Genomic DNA, 25,852 nt, shown 5'->3' with positions numbered 1-25,852 from the left:
CACATTCCGACAATAGCAGCAGCGCCGAAGCAGCCGGGGATCTGGGGGGGCCCGCAGATCTATCCAAAGCAGGGTTCAACACCAAGTTAAAGTCCCCCCCCCCACAGCATTCTAGAGCCCACAAACTGCCTGCAGCTGTCAGTTAGCGAAGAATAGAAATCCGGGGAATCATAGTTGGGGCCATACACATTCACTAACAAGAGATCATGACCCTTTCCAACACAACGTGCAACCACATACCGCCCTTCTGGGTCTACCGCCAAACGTTTCAGCGACAATTGGGATTTGGGATTAGCCCAGGTGATCACCCCCCTAGCATGCGTGGTGAACCCTGCAGCGACACAAGCGGTACCAAGACCCCTCATCTGCAACATAGGACTGGAAAGCAGCAGATGCGTCTCCTGCAGCAAAGCGAGGTCAATCCGGTGTCGCTGCAAGTATGCTAAGAGCTTCCTTAGTTTACGGAAATCATTAAGCCCTCTCACGTTTCATGACAGCAATCGCAGAGAGCCCAGGGCGCCCTCTGGTCCTAGTGTCTCAGTGGTTGACATAGCAGTTTAGAGAAAAAAGTAGGGCAGAGCAGACGAAGCATCAGACACATTGCAGTAGTCGGCAAAAACAGACCCCCCTCCCAACAGACCCCGAACCCCACACAACTTATCAGTAACAGCACAAGAACATAGCAAACAATCACCCACCCACAGCCGACCAACCCCAACCCGGTCAGACAGAGCATGGAACTACCCACCCCGAACCCACCCGACACAGCCCACTACAAACCCAAGACCCCCTAGAGGGCCAGGAAGCCGAAAGCGCAGGGGCAGAGGTTCCAGCCAGACAATAATACGCCCTGATAAGGACCAGATACGGCCGTTGCTCCCCGCCCCACCCCCATTGCTCTCGACACCCCACCCAGGCTCCAGCAGTAAAGCAAGCAGAGTGGTGGATAACCAGTCCCAATGTTCTACAGGTAGCACCCCCCCAAAAACAGAAGTATCGCAGGGAATGTCAGAACCCAGCTCCGTGGCACTACTCCGGGCACATCAGGCGTAGTCCAAAAAGTTAAGGCAAAGAAAAGGCACATCGGGCTCAGTAGTGCAACACAAACACTCACGATGTTTTAGCCAAACCTGGCTCTGGGGCGAAGGACAGATCACCCCTGACCATCCAAGGACGCAGCCTCCTCCTCGTCTGTACGCTGACCCCTCGGGCTGTTGCGTTGTTCCTTGGCCCATTCCTTAAGTGACTTTTTCAGGTCCGCTGGATCGGTGAAAAAGTGCGAGTGTCCCTGTTTGTTGATCCGGAGTCTCGCCGGGTACAACATGGCATAGTCCAGCCCCATATCTCTCATCTGCTTCTTATAGGGGGCAAAGCGCTTCCGTTCCTCCTGTACCCTCGCCGTAAAGTCAGGATAGAGGGAAATGTTCATGCCTTCAAATTGTAGCTCCCCCTTCTCCCTCGCCAGCCGTAGAGCCAAATCGCGGTCCCTGTAATTCAAAAGTTTTGCAATGATCGGCCGCGGCGGGAGGCCAGGTTGCGGCTTGGGACCCAGGGTGCGATGGGCCCTCTCGACGATGAACATGGGGGAGAAGACGTCCTCCCCCAGCAGCGTGTGAAGCAACTTCTCAACGAACAGTTCCATCTTGCCAGTGTTGGTGGATTCCGCCACCCCTGTGATGCGGACGTTGGAGCGCCTTGAACGTGCTTCCAAGTCCTCCGTTTTGTCCTGTATGACTTGGAGGAGACGACCGAACTGCTTACGGTCCTTATCTCACTCCGTCTGAGCCTCCTCCGCCTCCGTCAGCCTACGCTCCGCCATATCCAACCTCTCCGCATGTTTGTCCACCCTCTCAGACATCCGGTCCATTCTGAAGGATAAGGCGTCAATTTTTGTGCCAATCGCGGACATACTCTCCTGCAGACCTTTCTCCATGGTACAGAGCATTTCGCGAATGTCCGCGCAGAGCGAGCTATCAGCCGCCTGCGACGAGGTCTCCGGAGGAGCCCCCTCAGCGCCCCTTGGCTTCCGTTGTTCGAACGTTAGCTTCGGCTGGTTTCTGTCGCCCTTTCCCATGGCGGTGCTCCCGGTGTGTTGCTCAGGCAAAGAGCTAGAGGCGGCTCAATGCAGGGAGGGCGCCGGGAAAGCAAACTCCGTCAGGCAGTCCGGTGCGTAGCAAAGAATGGAGGCTAAAATGGCGGCCGCGGGCCGCGTGGTACAGACGAGACCAGGGGGACGATCTCAACCCCCAAACACTCGCCACGATACAGGCCCCACCGCAGGTTGCCGAGAAGCGCCAGCACACTCCAGAAATACGTCCCGGCTCCAGTGCCCTACCAGTCCTCAAGCAGGCTAGAGTGGAGATGTCGCCCGCCAACCGGTGTTCGTAGGATGCAGTTTCCCGCCGCCGGGTCCCGGGCCTCTCCGGAGCGCCCCAGGCCTCCGCCGATGAGACACAGTAGACACACTCGTAGGCGTAGCGTGACAGAGTCCAATGATTAAAGCACCGGTGCGAAGCAGTCTAGGACAACCACAGGATAGAAGGCAGTCCGGAAGTCCGGGACCACACAGGAACTTCACGCCGCACGTAGCGTTACGTAGGGCGGGCAGCTTCCAAAGAAAGTCCGCGGATTGCGGCCTGGTCCGCCACGCCAAACTTCGCCGGCCCGTTGATCGATGCCACCACCGATTTCGATCCGGGAAGGTGCCCCCGTTAGCTCTGGGGATCGTAGAAGCAAAATCTGCCCCTGCTAGGGCCAGTGAGGCGCCAAAAAGGATATCTTTGACGAATATTAAAGGGGCTCAGGCGAGGAGCTCAGCTCTCACACGTCTTGCATGGACGCCAGCAAGCTCCGCCCCCCTTGTTTATGCATTATTCCGAATACCGATTATTGTCAACTGTGCCATATTTACTATCTGAATGATGTGCGATGATTTTAAATTTCGAGCTATATTGCAATGAAATGTTTATAGTCACGGAAATACATGAAATTATAACTGTATATACGAAATGTGATAAGTTATCAATGTATATGACTAACATTAGAATCGCATTGTATATAATGGTAAAGAGCATCACATCGTTCAGTTGAATACCAAACTAGTCCAATATGTCCCCCCGCATGTGCACTATTTGTCACATGATCTGCACTGAGGGTGTGTTTTGGGATTTTAAAAATGCCCGTTGTTGTGGGCCTGACGAGAGTGATCAAGCAGTAATGGTGAAACGCGTCGTGAATTTTCTCTTGCCGTAATAATGGATTTCAAGCAAGCGCTGGGTGTCCAGGTGAACTTCTTTGGATGAGAGGTGATTTGGAGTGAATTTTGAGGTCTGCCGGTGGCCTAACCTGGACCGCTCGTGACAGTAGCAACGCTCGGACTGGCTTTGGTGGAGTAATATATATATATATATATAAAAAAAACATTGACGAAGGACTTTGCGTCCGAAACGCGTCTGTTATACAAGATTGTGGGCTGAAATAAAATCTTGCCGCTTACCCCCGGAGTGCGTTTGACATTTCTTGATGGAAATGGTTTTGAGCTTGAATATATATATAAAACAGGAACCCTTTCAAGGAAACACCACCCAAAGGTCATAGTTGCTCACTTTATTCAGTGGATAGTCTGCCAGCAGTAATCCATCAAGGACAGCATAAATCAATATCCGCCAACGTCAGACGTGTTTCAGGTCCACACCTTTCTTCAGTGGCTCAATTGGCATCAAGACTTGAAGCATCGCGATGAATGCGCATTTATTTTCCAGCAACCTCCCAAGTGGGCGTGGCCATCGACATGGCCTTATGGTTGTTGTAGTGCATTTGAGTATTCCCAAATGGGTGCACTTCTCAAAGTCTTAAAATTAGATAAAATTGTTTGGCAATGTCCAAGAAGGCTCCTACCTTGCTTTACGGCTACCACTTGGAGCTCACGAACCGGCTCCCTCCCTGTCAGGGACCGGTTCCCCTTTGTTCAATGCAGCAGACCCGGCGTGGTGCCGCTGCTGCCCCGCACAGCGGTAGGCGTTCTCTTGCGACCGGGTTAGGCCGCTAAATACTCCAACAAACAGGAACCCTTTCAAGGAAACGCTACCCAAAGGTCATAGTTGCTCACTTTATTCAGTGGACAGTCTGCCAGCAGTAATCCATCAAGGACAGCATAAATCAATAACCGCCAACGCCAGACGCGTTTCGGGTCCAGACCTTTCTTCAGTGGCTCAATTGTCCCACTTGGGTGGTTGCTGGATAATAAATGCGCATTCATCGCGATGCTCGAAGTCTTGATGCCAATTGAACCACTGAAGAAAGGTGTGGACCTGAAACACGTCTGGCGTTGGCAGATATTGATTTATGCTGTCCTTGATGGATTACTGCTGGCAGACTATCCACTGAATAAAGTGATGAAGTGAGCAACTATGACCTTTGTGTGGCGTTTCCTTGAAAGGGTTCCTGTTTGAGTGATGTCACTGACCATGTCATGAGTGATGTAATATGTGATGTCATCAGCAGTGCATTACACGCGCAAGTTATAGTGAGTCCAACTAACTATAACGTGAAATTTCATTGGTTTTATGTCAGTAAAATTTCCAGCTAACTATAACTGGTGTGAAACCTATGGTTTTTTCAGTGAATTTCTTAGGTTTTTTAAATGCTAATTCCTAACTATAACTGGTGTGAAACCTCTGTTTTTTTCAGTGAATTTCATAGGTTTTTTTAATGCTAATTCCTAACTATAACTGGTGTGAAAACTTTGGTTTTTTCTGTGAATTTCATAGGTTTTTTAACTGCTAATTTTTAACTTTTTATAGGGCTTCATACCTATGTACTTTTTAGTGAATTTCTAAGGTAATTTTTTCGCAAATGTCTTTAGCTGAGAAAGGTATGTTTTTCTAAAAATGAACCCTATATTGTATATTAAGATAATATTTTTGTTTTGAAATAGTATTTTCTTTTTTTTTTTATATTTGACTCTGGTGCGCTCCCGGTACGCGTCCCGTCCGCGCACCAACAAAAAAAAAAGAAAAAAAGAATAATGAAGGAGTGAGCATGAGGAATGGGGACAGAGAGAGTGGTGTTAAGAGAAAGAGAGCTAGAGGGAGGAACACAGAGGGACTGTGTAATAGATAGTAAGACAGAGAAAAGGTGTAAGAGGAAGTAACTGAGAAAAAGAAAATGAATAAGGGAGCAAAAGAAGAGAAGAAAGAGGAAGAAGACTAAAGCAGAGGTTCAGGGAAAATGTGAATGGGTGATGAAAGTAAAAGGAAGGCGACTTAAGTATGGGGAATGACAGATAGTGACGGAACCAGAGAAAAAAAACAGTAGTGACGGAGGGAAAGAAAATAGCAGTGAGTATAAGTAAAGAGGAGTGAAGGAGGGTGTATATAAGTGAATACGGGTAAGACATGGGGAGTGACAGAGAGAAAGAAGAGAGATAGTAAAGGAAGGAGTGTCAGAAAGGGACTAAGTGAACCAGTAAAAAAGGTAAGTGAAGGAGTGTGGATAAGCAGAGGTACTGAAAGAAGTTGAATGTGGTAGGAAGTAAACATGGAGGATAAGAATAAGTGAGGGAAGCAAAGTAAGGAAACAAGGGTGAGGTAGGGTGAGAGAAAAGTAGTGAGGTTAAAGCAAAGGGTGATAACAAGCTACATTTTGTAAGCACACTTACCATATAATTAATGAAAACTTACTTGTATCTGTGAAAGACAAAAGAAAAAACATGTTATAATTAGTAAAAAATATATATTAAAATAGAAGAAACAGTTCAAGAGGTAAAAAATCTAAAAAAGTTTACTAAGAAATAAAGAAATAGTGAAGGATACAAAAACAGAAATAAAGTAATGTAAAAAGAGAAAAAAGAAGGAAAAAGAAATAGAAAGAAAACAAATTACTGAAGGTAAGTAAGATACTAAAAGAATGTGAGATACCAAATCGAAATCAGGAAAGATAAGAAAGTAAAAGGAAAATGAGTGAAAAGGAGAGGAGTCTGAATGAGGAACTATTAATAAGAAAGAGGAATAGAAGATGACTGAGAGTGAGTGAAGGGGAGTCACAGAGTGAAGGGATGAAGGGAATGAGGTTGATATAGAACGATGGATGAAAAAGGAGTGAGAGAGTAAGTACACAGAAAAACAAAGAGAAGGACTGAGTGAACTACAGTACAATGAGTGCGAAAGAAAAAAAAGGAGAAAAAGAAAGAAAGAGAGGGGAAGAAAACTAAAGCAGTGGTACTGAGAGAATATGAAAAAGATAAAAAGTGGTGGAAGGAAGAGAGGAAATGCAGACAGTTCAAATTGGATTGAGAAGTTGTGAATGAAGTGCAGTAAAGGAACAGCGATGAAACAAAGTTAAAAAAGGCAGTGTAAATGAGAAAGAGAGGTAAATAAGGGTGAAAAAGGAAAATGAGTGTGAGACAATGTGAATACAATATAAATTACACAATGCAAACTATAGAATAACTTCTACAATATGTTACATTGTTTATTTTTGCTGTTCTCAGAATATATTGAATTTCACTTAAATTAGTGAGTTCAAAGTCTTCATCATATAACAGCGGGAAAAAAAACCACAATCTAAAAGATTGTGTTTAAAAAAAAACATTCAAACTTACATCTCATATATGTACACTAATCTTTGATTCACTTACTTTTCCGTGAGGTCAAATAGAAGATAGTGAAGGTCCTTTTGGTGGGAAAAAAGTCTGCTGTGCTCTATAACTTCCATTTCATCAACTTCCTATGAAAAAAGATCTAAGAACATCATACCTTACACTTTCCTCACGGCCAATTTGTGTCAGATATATCAGTATTTTTTACTTTGAGATCCACTTACAGTACCTATATGAGATAAATAATTTAAAACATTAGATTAACTAACTAACTAATTAACTTTTATTATCTATTCCCGTCTTCAAAGGCCAATTCCCTTTACTAAAACTTTGGTTTTAAAAACACTAGGTAAGAATTTGTAGAGTCATAAGGCAAACGTTGTTTATAAGTCAAATGAGAATCATTGCAGTAACTCCATCCTTTTTCACATTTTAAGTAGCATGTATAATGTCCTGAAGTTGTCGAAGAACCGTCATGATAAATAATAGCTTCAGTTGTAAAGGTTCTTCCTGAAATTGATAACTGAGAAGCCACAACATTTTTGATAGAAGTTGTCAATTTAGTTCCATCAGGTCTACATCGTTGAAAAACTAAAATGATATACTGACCATAACTTTGTATAAATAAGGTGGATAGCATTGGATAGTTACATTGGGTACACACCATATTATGATCTGCTGCTTTAACTAGATTTTTAAATGACACTGATTTACAGTCTGGTAAAGTCAAATATATAAATCTTTCAGTGTCTATTCTAGTATTACTTGATGAACTACAATTGTGGCAGTCATGCTGCCATTGATAAGAAAGGCTGAAAAGATTATCTACATCTACACCTTCATCTTCCAAAACACCAAACATATACATTCCTGACAATCCTGCTGAATGTTCTGTGAAAATTTATCTTGACCAGAACACATATCTAAAATATTTCGAATTTCTGTTACACTTTCTATTTTTGCTCTATCACTGCTACATTTCTCAAACACAGAATTCAATAAACCACACAATCTTTGATCCCGATTTTCAACAATCTGTTCTTGTAAAGTTTGAAGAAAAAAAACAACATTAACCACTACATTAGCATAGCAGTTGACACCAGAACTATTTTCAAACTGAAATCCAACAACATTTTCTTCACAATCCTTTTTCTTTCTGTTTTCAATTACAGTTTCGTCTACTTTTTGTCTTTTTGCTACTACCTCACTGCAATTACTCTCATTTCTTCTTTTTCGGCCTACCACACGTTTTTCAAACAGAGGATATTGAGGCAAATGTGGAGCATACTCTCTTCTTAACCTATTGTATTCTTTAACACAATCTAGATCTGCACAAATTTTTGTCTCATCACACTCAATCAAGTACAATCCTGATAAAGTTCTGACTCGGGATAATGCCACATATGCCATACCCTCTTTAAACACAGATCTTCCACTGTTCACTAAAGCATTATCTACACTTAAACCTTGAGATTTATGAATTGTTACTGCATATGCCAAACAAACAGGAAACTGTTTTCGGCGAACATATAAGTCTTTTACAAGTAAAAATCTAGCAGAACAACGACTGATTTGTTGTACTTGCTCAATGCCATCAAATTTTATTTTTAAAAATTCAATTCCATCTCTATTTCTATAATTCACAAAATCAACAACATAACCCATTGCTCCATTTACCAGACCTCTTTCAACATTTAAATTCCTTCTCAAAATGATACGACAATTTAAACACACATTCAGAGTCTTTTCAAAACCAGCTGTTTTAGAAATACTTTTCTCTAATGAATCCAATTTGGTTTTCAAATGTTCGGACAAAACAATTGTTGCACCCATATGCTCTATTTTATCTATTGCTTCCGGTTTCACAATCTCTTCATTTTCTAACTCTAACATGTTGTTGTTGAAGATGGAACATTCTTGCAGAGTTGGCATCAAACATATCCCAGATTTCTTCTCAGTCATTTTTTTAAAAATGTTCTCTGGAAGAATGTTTTCATTTGGATACAAATTTGAAATTAATCGAGCATGTAAAGCTTCTTTCCCAAGCTCGCTTACTTTTCCAATTCTTACATCTTGTAGAATATTTTTATAATCTTCATCCTTTGCCTGTCGCATATTTTGAAGCAGTTCAGCATATTTAAAATTTAACCATATATTAACGTTTCCAATGCTTCCAAGGGACTTCCTTGTATCTTCATGCGTGAGCATTTTAAACACTGGTTGTCCTTTTACTGGAGTCAACTGCAATAGATCTCCAAAAACAATAATGTGTTTTCCTCCAAATAACACATCATACTCTGTTCTAAGAATTTCTTGCATTCTCAAATGCACAAAAGCAAGCATTAGATTTGAGACCATGCTTACTTCATCAATGATAAGAAGTTTCATTTTCTTCAAGACTCTTGAAACTTCAGAACACGCATCTCCAGATAACTTGTTGTAATGCAATTTATTATCATGCTCAACTGGCAGCATCAGTAAACGATGTAGAGTAATCCCTTTAATGTTATGTGCTGCCAGACCAGTTGGATCAGTTACAACACAAGACAGCGGTGAATCAGTCCTTTTCTTCAGATAACTTGCAATGGCTTTAATTAGAAAACTTTTTCCTGTCCCCGCTTCTCCACTTACGTACAGTCGGACAGGCTCAAATGATGTACATGAGCACTCTTTTTTCTCATGTCTGAATCCATGTTCAATCTGTTCTGTGACTTCATCATATATCTTTTTCTGCTCAACGTTTAGTTGCTTTACCAAATCTTCTAAGTTAACTCCATCCTCTTGAGCTTGTTCCATAGCTCTTTCCACCTCATCCATGGCAGTGGCAGCTTCATTTTGGATAATAGGTCCTCCTAGTGGATCCTGACTCAATGAAGTAGAACTCTGACTGTCTTTAGAACTGTCTCTAGCAATCTCTTCAGCAATTGTGGTTTCTTGCTCTATTTCTTCGTTCAACATTTGCAGATAATTTAGAAAAATAGGACATTCTATGGTATCCTTAGTTGAATTAAAAGAGTTTTCATAACAGAGAAAATCTCCAAGTAGTTCCTCTTCTGTACTCCATGGCTTAAAGAGTTGCAAAAGAGCTAAATAGTAAAATTCTCTTTTGTCTGGAGCTTCGCAACTCAATTTTCGATGATTAATCAAATGGCCTTTTTTCTGCTTCACTAGACATCCTTCATAGCCAATGACTGCATATTTTCCATTATTGATATCTTCTGTGATGTTCCTCTTATAACTGTAGTTTTGCAGAACTTCATACAAACAAGTGTTCTCAAGGTGAGTACTTCTATTTGGATAGTATGTATCCAACATATCTGTCTTCAAAATATCTGTACTGTTTGGTTCTTTCTCCGCCAAATATTCAATTTCTTGTACAGATTTCAAAACTCGGTTTCATGTTGCAGCAAGACCTAGACTCACCCAAATGATTGTTCTTGATTTGGCATAGAGACTTGCTGATGATAACCAATCAGAACATTCATATGCTCCAATTTCTCGATGCAACAACATCTTCAGACTGAAACTGTATAATTTCTTGCTTAGACTCTTTTCATGTGAAATGTCCTCCCACATTTCCTTCAGTTCTGTCTTTTCTTTTTTGGTGATGTAAGATGTCACATATCGAGCCACAGCAATAGAGTTGTCAGCAACTAACTGAATATCCATGTTAGCATTCTACATGGACAAAATCACTGGGTTGTAATCGTTGATGTACTTAGATTCTTTGTTTCTTTTCAAATTGTATGTATTTTTGGGAGATTTCCTCGTCACAGTATGTCGTAGAGATGACATCAAATTATTTATTCTTCCCTTAGAAATCACTGGTCGTGAAAACGCAAAACGACATTTCGTGTAGCACTTTTCCTTATTTTAAAATTTTCGACGACAGTACTTTCCACAACGATGAGATTGAAAACGTAAAACTTGTTGCCTTAAACTGTTTTCTTCAGTAGATTTTGGAACAGCACATGTTGAATACTCTTCAATGAAACTCATCACTGTTTCATCCAAATCTGATCCAAATTTGGATGCATCTTTAATCCATAACAACATATGTATATGAGGAGCACCTCTCGCTTGATATTCCTTCCTCCAAAAGAAATCCAAAACCTCTCCAAGGGGAGGATTTTTTTTGTTGGTAATAAAAGACATCATAGCTTCAAATCTATGATTAAAATATCTGCAAACATTCACAGGATCCAAAGAACACAGTTCTCCCGGTGTTTTCAATTCTATATTTTGTATGTTTCCATTTGCCTCTCGTATAAATTCAAGTAAGTCGTCCCATGCATACTCAGCACAGCTAAGAGTGAGGAACCATGTAGGAGTTCCTAAGTTTCTTAGCATACATTTCAATTCTCCATGACGACGGAACCAATACTCATTGGTTCCACGCTGACATGCCATGAGATTGATTAGCTGAGATTCCAAAATACTATCTTGCAGATTGACTTTCTCCATAAAGTCCCTTGCAGAAACATTTTGCAGATGAGCTCAACTTTTCAATATATGATTAACTGCATAAGAAAGACCAGACAAATCACTTTCATACAGTAGATGAAACAAATACGGAATGCATTGCCGAAACCTTGGATCTTCAGCATATAATCTTAAAGTCCGGTATTCAGCTGCAGGAATTTGAACTGGTCGATCGTCATATCGTCCACCACGACCTGTTGGAAACAACTGTGGAAAACAACGAGCTTCCAAACTTTCTTCCCATACACCAATGGGACTTCCTTTTGCTGCTTTCATTTGAAACAAGTCAATTACATTCCCCATTACTTCTTTGGAATGCAAAGGATGAATAGTATAATGTTCATATATTTCTTCATTTCTAGACACATCAACTTTTTCAATTTGGCCAACTGAACAATCACTGTCTTCTTCTGTAGCTGTTTCCTCTGCTCCAACACTTACATCTTTATAGTACTCATTGTTTTTGACCAAATACAACGTTGCCTTTTTGACTTTCCTAACATCCACTAAATCTTGCCAGATTTTCTTACTCTTTGTCGGAACCGCATTAACTAGAATAATTAGAGGATCCTCTTCTACTCTTTCTACACCAATTGTATCAATATTTTTCTTGACATCTAGAGCCAAATAAACAAATCTTCCCTTTAATCCTCTTTGTAAATCTGTAGGAGGTAATTTCCCTATCTTAGGCTCCATGCGAACAATAGCTTGAAAAGGATGGACACATTGAATCAAAATGGATTCATAAGTATTTAAATCCATCAATTCAGAAGGAATATCTATCAACTGAAGATTATTATGAACTGCTCTAGCAGGCATTCTATTTTCATTTAATTTTTTCAAACAATAATTACAAATACGCTGATCAAAACTCAAATCAAAAGAATTCTCCACCAACAAATAACTTACAAAATCCTTCAGTTCACTATTATTTTCCAATTCACATTTTGCATATAAATCAACTAACCTTGTCTGAATCTTATAATGAGTCCGTCGACAACACACACAAGTTAAATTAGGCCTTTCACTTGATTTCACCTTAAACTTGGTAATTTCCTCGTCAAACTTTTCTGTACTTGAAATCTGTCCGTTGTCTACCAAATTGCCACCCATTACTATATCCATTTCTACACTGTCCTCTTTGTTCCCAAAATAACAAAACTCAATTTCTTCACAAATAGTCTTCACATCCACTTCAGATCCATGCAAAAGAGCACTGTTTAACTGTTTAAGCTTAAGTGCTGGACTTTTTGCATAATACAACTTTCTCACTAATTTCCTCACCTTATTATGATGCACTGCTAACATCCTAAAATGATGAAAAACACTCTGACATACTTTTCTAGAAAGACAAGCCAGTGAATGCCCATGCAAACCTGTGCTTTCTCTCACTCACGCAAGGATCTAACTCTTGCAAGATCTTCATTTTTTGTTTGAGACTTTTCTTACTATATGTACGTAAGAAGTTTCGAAGCAAATCAATTGAATCCTGTCGCACACTACAAATACTACTGCACTTCCATGTGTACACTGGACCCTTAGTACGTCTCCCTAAAACTTCATCAGCTAACACCTCTTCTGCATCTCTAGACACAAGTTTCTCTTTTTCCATCACACAACCATCTTTCACCTCATATGCTCGACCACTGGTGTCAACTGCATGCACCAAATAATTTTCCTGAAAGTAACTCTCCTCATTGAAAAATGGCTCAGAACTTGAACTATGCATCCATTCGCCAGAAAATACTTCACAAAAATTAGTCCGATTAATAATTCTTTTCAATCTACTGTTCGATTTGAAAACATCAATTGCCTTATTAAGTATCCTAATTCTATTGATTACTAAAATAAATAATTTTTTCTTAACTTCAAAAGCCTGATCAACAATCTTCTCTACACTTTTCTTTTTCTTATAAAAAGCGGTACTCTGTTTACCTTTCTTATCATTTTTTTGCAAATTTAAAACCCTATTACGAAACAATCGCCTGCGAATGTCCCTAAATTGATTTACCCTTCTATTGCTATCCATTCTCTTCCCTCCTACTCCAATCGAGACATTTTTTTGTGGGCCTCTCCTTCCTTTTTAGATTTGCTGTCTCCTTCTGAATATTCACATTACCAATATCATTTCTTTTTGTACGACATATGTTGCGAAGAAAAGACTTAATTGTCTTACCAGGAGCTTTTCTGGTGTTTTTTGAAGTAGTTGTTGTAGAGGATTCCAAAAATTCTGTTGCTGATGTTCTCCTTTTATGTATGGTATTTTTGATACTTCTTTGCCTTAAAGGCATTTTTGCTTGCTTTTCAAAAGTTGATTTGAATCTGTTGTTCTGAAAAAAAAACACATTAAAGACCACTATTAGCAAACAACAAAGTAATGACAAAAAGCAAACAATATAAACAATAAATTGCAACATATTTAAGTTTATACAACAGCAACTCAGGGCCTTATTTATGAAGGCCTTGCGCCACCAGTGCATCCCATGTTAAAAGAGACATACCGGCGCCACAAGACAATCATAAATAACACCCAAATATAAATACCATTGATTGGCACCAAAAATCGTTTTTTGAATAACATTTAAAAAACACAGGGCAGAACCTATGTACAAGCACTGAATTTCACTTTTGAAACCTCACTGTTTCCCAAAATACAAATCCTCTACCTTGCAAATGTTGATAGCAAACATCTAGAGAGCTCCCCGCCTGCACTTGACACCAACCCCATCAGCGCTGATGCAGAATTCTCAGCATGGATAGGCGACACTCTGGACAAAACTCTCCCCAAAAAAATCTCCTGTAATCCACGGAGCAAAGCCACCTCCCCCTGGTTCACTGATGAATTGCGGCTCCTAAAAAAAGCTTGCAAGAGATCAGAAAGAGACTGGAGGAAAAACTTTGACCACACTAGAAAAACTGAATACAAAACAACTCTTCTCACCTACAAAAAAGCAATCAAAGCCGCACAAATCAACTACTTCGAGGACAAAATAAAATCATCCACCAACTCATCCCGAGAAACGTTTCAAATAGCCAGGAAACTTCTCAAAATACCGGAGCCCCCCCCCTGGTTGAACCCTCAGCCACCCGCTGCAATGAACTTGCTGAATTTTTTAATTAAAAAATTATCAACATCATCAAATCACTTCCCCCTACTCCTCTGGATGCCCTCACAGCCCCCCCGGACGTCAACGTGTCCACTCCACCATCAATAGTATCTACTACTCAGCTGTCAGCCTTCACCCCGCTCACAACTGACACTACCCTTCTCATACTCAACTCCATTAAAAGTGGTAGCCCAACTGACTCTGCTCCACTCAACATTCTGAAACTAGTCGGATCTACTATTTTACCTTATCTGACAAAACTTATTAACAATTCACTCGTCCTTGGCATCGTCCCTCCCAGCTGGAAAAGAGCAATGGTGAAAGCATTGCTCAAAAAACCTCACCTTGCTCCACTGGAACTTGGCAATTACAGGCCAATTTCCCTACTCCCAGGCATCAGCAAAATAGCCGAGAAACACGTTAACCACAATCTTTTACAATACCTCGAATCTAATAAACTACTGGAACCCTCCCAAACAGGATTCAGGCCAGGCCAAAGTACCGAGACTGCAATATTGGCGGTAGTCGAGGAAGCAAGGAAGATCATGGACTCAGGAGGATCAGTGGCAGTGATCATCCTGGATCTCAGCGCTGCCTTCGACACCGTCAACCATTCAATCCTGATCCAAAGACTCAGGCATCTTGGAATTGCAGGAACGGCTCTGGCTTGGTTAGAATCCTTCCTCAAAAACAGATCCTTCCAGGTGACAGAGGGCACCTTTACGTCCAGACCCACAGCCATCAGTTGCGGGGTACCCCAGGGCACATCTCTGAGCCCAACCCTTTTTAATGTTTATATGTCCCCCCTCGAGAAAGTTGTTGCCCCTTTCAGAATTAAACTACTGACCTATACTGACGACACTCAACTGGTGGTCTCCTTAAGCCAGCAAGACCACTCCCTTCCCAACCTCCATACCTGTCTAATCGAAATAACGAAATGGATGAGCAGTTCCCACCTCAAGCTAAACAACGAAAAAACTGAGATAATGTTTTTGGGCAACAAATCTCTATATCGCTCCATATCCATATGGCCTTCAGCCATGGGCCCTCCCCCTGCGCCTAAACCAGAAATTAAGAGCCTGGGCATTTGGTTAGACGAAGAGCTCAACTTCTCAGCCCAGGCGCGGAAAAACGCTGGAACTTGTCACTGCCTCCTTAGATCAGCAAGAAAAATCCTACCCTTGCTTCCGGCACAATCCCGCAAACTTCTTATCCACAGCCTTGTGCTATCCCGTCTGGACTATGGCAACGCCCTGTACCTGGGGGCCCCCAAAAAAGTTCTGGCAAAACTTCAAACAGCTCAAAATGCCGCAGCCCGCATCCTTACAGGAACCCATCGTCGCTGCTCAGCCAAACCCTCCTTGAAGGCCCTACACTGGCTCCCCATTCAGGAGAGAATTCAATTTAAGGCTCTCTGCACGACCCACAAAATTCTGCACGGCAAGGCCCCTCCTATACTCCAAAACCTTATCTCACCTGACACCACCTCAAGAACGCTCCGTTCTTCTAACTGCAATCTAGCCTCGGTACCTAGGATCAGAAAAGCCCGCTCTGGCGGCCGACTGTTTTCATATAACGCGGCTAAACTATGGAACTCGCTTCCCTCAAACCTTAGAGCCCAACCTAACCTTCTCTCATTCCGCAGAGCAATCAAAACATGGCTTTTCCCATAAGGCTCGCCCTACCAGGTTCTTGTTATTAGCGCTGGGACGCCCATGGGTAGCCATGCGCTCTACAAATCTGTAAAATAAATAAATAAATAAATTATCAAAAAGCAGAACACAAACCAAGAGCAAAGAAACTCAGGGCCTTATTTATGAAAGCCTTGCGCCACCAGTGCGTCACTTTCTTCCCATGTTAAAAGTGACATACTGGCACCACAAGACAATCATAAATAACAGCCAAATATAAATTCCATTGATTTGCCCCCAAAATCGTTTTTTGATTAACATTTAAAAAACACAGGGCAGAACCTATGTACAAGCACTGAATTTCACTTTTGAAACATCACTGTTTCCCAAAATACAAATCTTCTACCTTGCAAATGTTGATATCAAGCATTATTAAAAAGCATAGCACAAACCAAGAGCAAAGAAACTCAGGGCCTTATTTATGAAGACGTTGTGCCACCAGTGTGTCACTTTCTTCCCATGTTAAAAGTGACATACCTACGCCACAAGACAATCATAAATAACAGCCAAATATAAATTCCATTGATTTGCACCAAAAATCGTTTTTTGATTAACATTTAAAAAACACAGGGCAGAACCTATGTACAAGCACAGAATTTCACTTTTGAAACCTCACTGTTTCCCAAAATACAAATCCTCTACCTTGCAAATGTTGATAGCAAACATCTAGAGAGCTCCCCGCCTGCACTTGACACCAACCCCATCAGCGCTGATGCAGAATTCTCAGCATGGATAGGCGACACTCTGGACAAAACTCTCCCCAAAAAAATCTCCTGTAATCCACGGAGCAAAGCCACCTCCCCCTGGTTCACTGATGAATTGCGGCTCCTAAAAAAAGCTTGCAAGAGATCAGAAAGAGACTGGAGGAAAAACTTTGACCACACTAGAAAAACTGAATACAAAACAACTCTTCTCACCTACAAAAAAGCAATCAAAGCCGCACAAATCAACTACTTCGAGGACAAAATAAAATCATCCACCAACTCATCCCGAGAAACGTTTCAAATAGCCAGGAAACTTCTCAAAATACCGGAGCCCCCCCCCTGGTTGAACCCTCAGCCACCCGCTGCAATGAACTTGCTGAATTTTTTAATTAAAAAATTATCAACATCATCAAATCACTTCCCCCTACTCCTCTGGATGCCCTCACAGCCCCCCCGGACGTCAACGTGTCCACTCCACCATCAATAGTATCTACTACTCAGCTGTCAGCCTTCACCCCGCTCACAACTGACACTACCCTTCTCATACTCAACTCCATTAAAAGTGGTAGCCCAACTGACTCTGCTCCACTCAACATTCTGAAACTAGTCGGATCTACTATTTTACCTTATCTGACAAAACTTATTAACAATTCACTCGTCCTTGGCATCGTCCCTCCCAGCTGGAAAAGAGCAATGGTGAAAGCATTGCTCAAAAAACCTCACCTTGCTCCACTGGAACTTGGCAATTACAGGCCAATTTCCCTACTCCCAGGCATCAGCAAAATAGCCGAGAAACACGTTAACCACAATCTTTTACAATACCTCGAATCTAATAAACTACTGGAACCCTCCCAAACAGGATTCAGGCCAGGCCAAAGTACCGAGACTGCAATATTGGCGGTAGTCGAGGAAGCAAGGAAGATCATGGACTCAGGAGGATCAGTGGCAGTGATCATCCTGGATCTCAGCGCTGCCTTCGACACCGTCAACCATTCAATCCTGATCCAAAGACTCAGGCATCTTGGAATTGCAGGAACGGCTCTGGCTTGGTTAGAATCCTTCCTCAAAAACAGATCCTTCCAGGTGACAGAGGGCACCTTTACGTCCAGACCCACAGCCATCAGTTGCGGGGTACCCCAGGGCACATCTCTGAGCCCAACCCTTTTTAATGTTTATATGTCCCCCCTCGAGAAAGTTGTTGCCCCTTTCAGAATTAAACTACTGACCTATACTGACGACACTCAACTGGTGGTCTCCTTAAGCCAGCAAGACCACTCCCTTCCCAACCTCCATACCTGTCTAATCGAAATAACGAAATGGATGAGCAGTTCCCACCTCAAGCTAAACAACGAAAAAACTGAGATAATGTTTTTGGGCAACAAATCTCTATATCGCTCCATATCCATATGGCCTTCAGCCATGGGCCCTCCCCCTGCGCCTAAACCAGAAATTAAGAGCCTGGGCATTTGGTTAGACGAAGAGCTCAACTTCTCAGCCCAGGCGCGGAAAAACGCTGGAACTTGTCACTGCCTCCTTAGATCAGCAAGAAAAATCCTACCCTTGCTTCCGGCACAATCCCGCAAACTTCTTATCCACAGCCTTGTGCTATCCCGTCTGGACTATGGCAACGCCCTGTACCTGGGGGCCCCCAAAAAAGTTCTGGCAAAACTTCAAACAGCTCAAAATGCCGCAGCCCGCATCCTTACAGGAACCCATCGTCGCTGCTCAGCCAAACCCTCCTTGAAGGCCCTACACTGGCTCCCCATTCAGGAGAGAATTCAATTTAAGGCTCTCTGCACGACCCACAAAATTCTGCACGGCAAGGCCCCTCCTATACTCCAAAACCTTATCTCACCTGACACCACCTCAAGAACGCTCCGTTCTTCTAACTGCAATCTAGCCTCGGTACCTAGGATCAGAAAAGCCCGCTCTGGCGGCCGACTGTTTTCATATAACGCGGCTAAACTATGGAACTCGCTTCCCTCAAACCTTAGAGCCCAACCTAACCTTCTCTCATTCCGCAGAGCAATCAAAACATGGCTTTTCCCATAAGGCTCGCCCTACCAGGTTCTTGTTATTAGCGCTGGGACGCCCATGGGTAGCCATGCGCTCTACAAATCTGTAAAATAAATAAATAAATAAATTATCAAAAAGCAGAACACAAACCAAGAGCAAAGAAACTCAGGGCCTTATTTATGAAAGCCTTGCGCCACCAGTGCGTCACTTTCTTCCCATGTTAAAAGTGACATACTGGCACCACAAGACAATCATAAATAACAGCCAAATATAAATTCCATTGATTTGCCCCCAAAATCGTTTTTTGATTAACATTTAAAAAACACAGGGCAGAACCTATGTACAAGCACTGAATTTCACTTTTGAAACATCACTGTTTCCCAAAATACAAATCTTCTACCTTGCAAATGTTGATATCAAGCATTATTAAAAAGCATAGCACAAACCAAGAGCAAAGAAACTCAGGGCCTTATTTATGAAGACGTTGTGCCACCAGTGTGTCACTTTCTTCCCATGTTAAAAGTGACATACCTACGCCACAAGACAATCATAAATAACAGCCAAATATAAATTCCATTGATTTGCACCAAAAATCGTTTTTTGATTAACATTTAAAAAACACAGGGCAGAACCTATGTACAAGCACAGAATTTCACTTTTGAAACATCACCGTTTCCCAAAATACAAATCCTCTACCTTGCAAATGTTGATATCAAGCATTATCAAAAAGCAGAGCACAAACCAGGAGCAAAGAAACTCGGGGCCTTATTTATGAAAGCCTTGCGCCACCAGTGCGTCACTTTCTTCCCATGTTAAAAGTGACATACTGGCGCCACAAGACAATCATAAATAACAGCCAAATATAAATTCCATTGATTTGCCCCCAAAATCGTTTTTTGATTAACATTTAAAAAACACAGGGCAGAACCTATGTACAAGCACTGAATTTCACTTTTGAAACACCACTGTTTCCCAAAATACAAATCTTCTACCTTGCAAATGTTGATATCAAGCATTATCAAAAAGCATAGCACAAACCAAGAGCAAAGAAACTCAGAGCCTTATTTATGAAGACCTTGTGCCACCAGTGCGTCACTTTCTTCCCATGTTAAAAGTGACATACCTACTCCACAAGACAATCATAAGTAACAGCCAAATATAAATTCCATTGATTTGCACCAAAAATCGTTTTTTGATTAACATTTAAAAAACACAGGGCAGAACCTATGTACAAGCACAGAATTTCACTTTTGAAACATCACCGTTTCCCAAAATACAAATCCTCTACCTTGCAAATGTTGATATCAAGCATTATCAAAAAGCAGAGCACAAACCAAGAGCAAAGAAACTCAGGGCCTTATTTATGAAAGCCTTGCGCCACCAGTGCGTCACTTTCTTCCCATGTTAAAAGTGATATACTGGCGCCACAAGACAATCATCAATAATAGCCAAATATAAATTCCATTGATTTGCCCCCAAAATCGTTTTTTGATTAACATGTAAAAAACACAGGGCAGAACCTATGTACAAGCACAGAATTTCACTTTTGAAACATCACTGTTTCCCAAAATACAAATCCTCTACATTGCAAATGTTGATATCAAGCATTATCAAAAAGCAGAACACAAACCAAGAGCAAAGAAACTCAAGGCCTTATTTATGAAGGCCTTGCGCCAGAAGAGCGTCACTTATTTCCCATGTATAAAGTGATGCACCGGCTGCACAAGGCAATCATAAATAAGGGCTAAATGAAAATACCATTGATTTGCCCCCAAAATCGTTTTTTGAATAACATTTAAAAAACACTGCACAGAACCTATGTATAAGCACTCAATATCACTTTTGAAACGTCACTGTTTCCCAAAATACAAATCCTTTACCTTGCAAATGTTGATATCGAGCATTATCAAAAAGCAGAATACAAACCAAGAGCAAAGAAACTCAAGGCCTTATTTATGAAGGCCTTGCGCCAGAAGAGCGTCATTTATTTCCCATGTGTAAAGTGATGCACCGGCTGCACAAGGCAATCATAAATAAGGGCCAAATGAAAATACCATTGATTTGCACCCAAAATCGTTTTTTGAATAACATTTAAGAAACGCTGCGCAGAACCTATGTACAAGCACAGAATTTCACTTTTGAAACATCACTGTTTCCCAAAATACAAATCCTCTATCTTGCAAATGTTGATATCAAGCATTATCAAAAAGCAGAACACAAACCAACAGCAAATAAACTCAGGGCCTTATTTATGAAGGCCTTGCGCCACCAGAGCGCCACTTATTTCCCATGTTTAAAGTGATGCACCGGCTGCACAAGGCAATCATAAATAAGGGCCAAATGAAAATACCATTGATTTGCACCCAAAATCGTTTTTTGAATAACATTTAAGAAACACTGCGCAGAACCTATGTACAGGCATTCAATTTCACTACTGAAACTTAACTATCTGCTTCCAAATATTCTCCATAGAGCAAACAAGTCTCTATCTAAATTAAATAAATCATTACTTACCTTTACAAATGCTTTGGGAGATTGAAAACAGTGTCAGACACACACACCAATTTTTCTTTAGCAGAGCAAAAGATGTGCACTCAATACACTGAAACCAAGACTGGCATAGAAAATCTCTAACTTTGCACACATATGCCTTATTTCAACCAATCAAAAGTCGTCCCTCACTATTTTCAAACCAACACCCTACCCCCTCTCAGATCTTTCTATCTGTTACCATAGCAACTCCCTCATAACTGAACTCTCAGGTTCAAAAGTTTATACTACAATGTTGCAAATTAAGTCAGCAAGGATGTTTGACCTCTCAATACACCAGCTTATCCAGGGCTTTATTGCTTTTAGTGACTTTTTCTTAACCATTCAAATTGCTTCTTACACACAACACAACCATGCACCCTAACTTTCTGTTTTCAACTAACTGAATCCACCAAGCATTGCTTGTGATTCAACAGCAGGGAAACTCCACAATTATTTTTTTGTAAACTCCTACTGTTCCAACTGCCATTTCATTCCCACACTTCATCTGACTGCACCAGAACCTTCTCACATCATGTATTCTGTATGGATTATTGGACATAGCTACATCCACTGGGCTCAAAGGTATGCAGCAAGCAGAAATTATCCCAACCTTGATTTATCAAATGTGGAAATCAAGTGGATTGGCCAGAGAGGATTGAGATGTCATCAATTGATATCATTGGTGAAAACCTTTTTGCATCTGCCAAACCCTAACCTCTTAATAGTGCACTGTGGTGGAAATGATTATGCATATGCAATTAAAATTTCTCAAAGAAACAAAATCTATTTGTATATCACTTGAGACAAAGCCACATTTTAAAAACACAGCTTTTTTCATCATTTTCTCCTTAAATCATACTATTCTCTATCTAAATTAAATAAATCTTTTCTCACCTTAGCAAATACTTTTTGAGTTTCAAAACAGTCTCAGAAATACACCAAATTGTCTTCAGCAGAACAAAGAGGATGCACTCCAGAGGCTGCAGCTATTGAAAGCACAGAAATACAGATATTCATTACACATATCTCTCATATTAGCCAATCATAACTCTTCCCTCACTTTTTTCAAATCAAAACCCTTCCCCCCTCTGCCCTCTCTGCCTTTTTTGCTTAGCAACCACCTCCTGAAAGACCTCTCATGTTTGCAAATTCACACAACAATGTTTCAATTGAACTCTGAACTCTCAGTGCACCTGCGTATCCAGTTCAATCTTTCATTAAATGTTTTTTCCTTGACCATTCAAATTACATCTTTCAAAGAACACATCCATGCACCCTAACGTTCTGTTTTCAGCAATGGAAATCCACCAATCACTGCTAATGAATCATTAGCACTCAAACTCCACAGTTTTTTTTCTTTACAAACTCCACTGTTTCAACTGCCATTTCATTCCCACACTTCATCTGACTGCAGCAGAACCTCCTCTCGCCATGTTTTATGTCTGGATTCTAGGACATAGCTACATCCACTGGGCTCACAGGTATGCTGATAACAGAAATTTACACAACCTCAATTTACAAAATGTGGAAATCAAATGGATTGGCCAAAGAGGATTGAGATGTCACCAATTGATACCATTGGTGAAAACCTTTTTACATTTGCCAAACACTGACCTCATAATAGTGCACTGTGGTGGAAATGATTTGGGCACTATGACTGGGGTTGGTCTGGAAATGCTTTTAAAGGACACCTTTGATCAATTGATGACACTTTTTCCACAAACTGCCTTGGTATATTCCAATATATGCCAAAGACAGAAATGGAACTGGTCCAACCAATTTTGTCCACAATTTGAGAAAGCACGGAAACATGTGAATAAATCTGTTTCTGCTTACATGCGAGACTTTGGAATGGGTTCAATATACAATAATAACTTGCGTTACAACATGCAAGACATCTACAGAGGAGATGGTGTGCACTTCTCAGATGAGGGGAATAGAATTTTCCTCCTGAATTTAAGACTGTGCATTGGAACCTACTTGTAGGTACCTAAATCAGCCACAGAATCCAAAAGCTCTTTTCAGAGCTACCCTACCTCTGAACATTCAAAACGTTTATCTTTTTCTAACTTTTTTCACTATTTTTCATCAAAGTACGCTTCCCGGTACGCTCCCCGGTGCGCGTACCGGGCGCTTCCCCCCTTTTTTTAGCCTTTATGAGCCTCCTAAGCCCCCCTCAGAAAACCTAGGGGGTCAGGGGCTGTCTACAGTGCCCCCTTCTACCCATTCCCAGCGTTGTTTGTCCTCCATCTTGTGTCTCAATTGTACCGAAACACAAAATGGCGGACTCCCGTAACGCTGCCGGTGCGAGTACCGGGGCGCGCACCGGTAAGCGCTCCCTAAAAAAAGGTGGGAAAGTAATTTACAGAAAAACCACTGGAGACACTTTCATCAAATATAGAATAGGCCCTACTACATAGCAGTTCCTACCATTTGCCCAAATTTGGTGGAATTCCATTGAGACATTTAGGCTACAGGCCTGTCTAAATATCCTGAGGTAAATTACATGACCAAAACACATATGAAGTGCTAGAATTTACAACCAATTAAAAAGTTTCTTTCATTTTTTACGATTATTTCCTGACATTTGATTGGTTATGTACATGAATAAATTAAAAAAAAAGAGAAGGAAACACAGCCATTTTGACTACTACTTCCTGAAGTACGTTTGAAAAGAAATTACACTGACAACTTCAACTGCTTTCTCAAAGGTAATTTGTTATTTTGGAAAGTGAAGTATGTTGTGCACTTTAAGTTAATTTGAGAAAAAATATTCTGTTAGTTATATACTATCCCACTGTAATAGTTTTAGATTAAGATAGGCGTCTCTGTAATAGTTATAGATTAAGTTACACTTCTCTTATATAATTTAAATTTACTTAGGCTTTATCACATACACTTTTTTATATTTCTAATTCCAGCCTGATACCATACACTGCCCAAAGATAACTTCACTGTTAAAAAATCCAAACTACATGTCTGAACTTAAACCCAACAGTGCCCTATCTCTACTGATATAATTATTTGTTATGCAATTTACAGCAACAACATGGAAGGAGAAAACAATATTTCTTTTGAAATTGTTTTGGACAACAACCATGATGGAAAAAATGCTGAAAATGATAACATTGACTTTATGGATGAGTCTCTGGACCTTGAATTACTTGAGTGTGTGGAATCAATGGAAACACAGATTGTAAATGAGGACATTCCAGACAATATATTATTAGAAGTTTTAATAAATTATGAGAAAGAATCAGAAGAATACATTTATATTTAATAATCAAAAATTGTTCGAGCCGTTATTCATTTTTATATGTAATTCATCAAGTAGATCAAAAAATGTTAAAATATAAAGTGAGACTTATAGTATACTGTGCAACTTTTTTGTGTTACATAGAAAGTTTGCTCATAGTTACTTCCTTTCTCCCACTATATTATCTCCAATGTGTATTTAACATCTCTTTATCATCTCTTGCCTCCATGTTGTTTCTGCTTTCCTGACAGACTACGCTATGAATTCCATATACCACAATAACTTTTGTAACAACATGCAATATATCTACAAAGGAAACGGCGTATATTAAATGATAGACTCTGCATTGGTACCTACATGTTGGTACTTAAATAAAAAAAAATAAAAACAACAAAAAGAACAATTAATAAACATACAATTTTTAAAACTGATTCTTTTTTCCCCATAGTACGCTCCCCGGTGCGCGTACCGGGCGCTCCCCCCGCGAAAATCGAAAAAAAAAAAAAAATTGACCCCGCGGGGCCCTTTTATGGCCCCCACATCAAACCTAGGGGGTCAGGGGGGTTCTACCCTGCCCCCTTATGGTCAATTCCCCCCTTTGTTTTTGCCACCTCTTGTGACTCGATTTTACCGAGAGACAAGATGGCGGCCGCTCCGGACTGTTTTGAATGTTTACAGACACCCGAGAGCCAATCAGCTTTCTGCGCGCAAGTCGCATGGCGCACCCGGTGCGCATACCGGGGCGCGCCTATAGATATATATATTTTTTTTAACCTAAACTACTCAAAATCCACTGGAGCACATATCTTGAGACATAGCAAAGGCACATCGGGCTACCAGTCCCTACAATTTTGCCAAATTTGGTTGAAATCCATTCAGCCGTTCGGGCTAAAAGTGAAATCGACCGCCCTATGGAAATTAACATGGGGAAAATGCGTTTTGGGACCCCCCTTTTATCTCAGCCCCCGCTTGATGAATCCCCCCCAAACTTTCAGGGAAGGACCGCAACGCCACAAGGCCGTTTTGAGGATATTTTCAGTCAGATCCGTCAACCGGCGCCAAAGTTATTCCAAATAGAATTTAGAGATTTAACATTGAAAAAAATCCTAACTATAACTACCTACTGGCGATATATATATATATATTCACTGAAAAAACCATAGGTTATAGACCATATATAGTTAGGAATTCGCATTTACAAAACCTTATTTTACTCACACAAAACCATTGAAATTCCATATATAGTTAGTTGCACTAACTATATATCGCGCACCCGCAATCCACTGCTGATGATGTCACATATTACATCATTCATGACATGGTCAGTGACATCACTGATGACATCACTGATGACATCTCAAATGACATCACTGATGACATCACTGATGACAACATCCAGTGACTGTATGTTTCTGTAAAGTTAAAATATGTCTTACATATTGAAGAATGAGTGGATGTATAAGTGT

This window comes from Lissotriton vulgaris, chromosome 4_1 (genome assembly GCF_964263255.1).
Source record: "Lissotriton vulgaris chromosome 4_1, aLisVul1.2, whole genome shotgun sequence".
Lineage (NCBI taxonomy): Eukaryota > Metazoa > Chordata > Amphibia > Caudata > Salamandridae > Lissotriton > Lissotriton vulgaris.
This window is presented reverse-complemented; position numbering follows the sequence as displayed.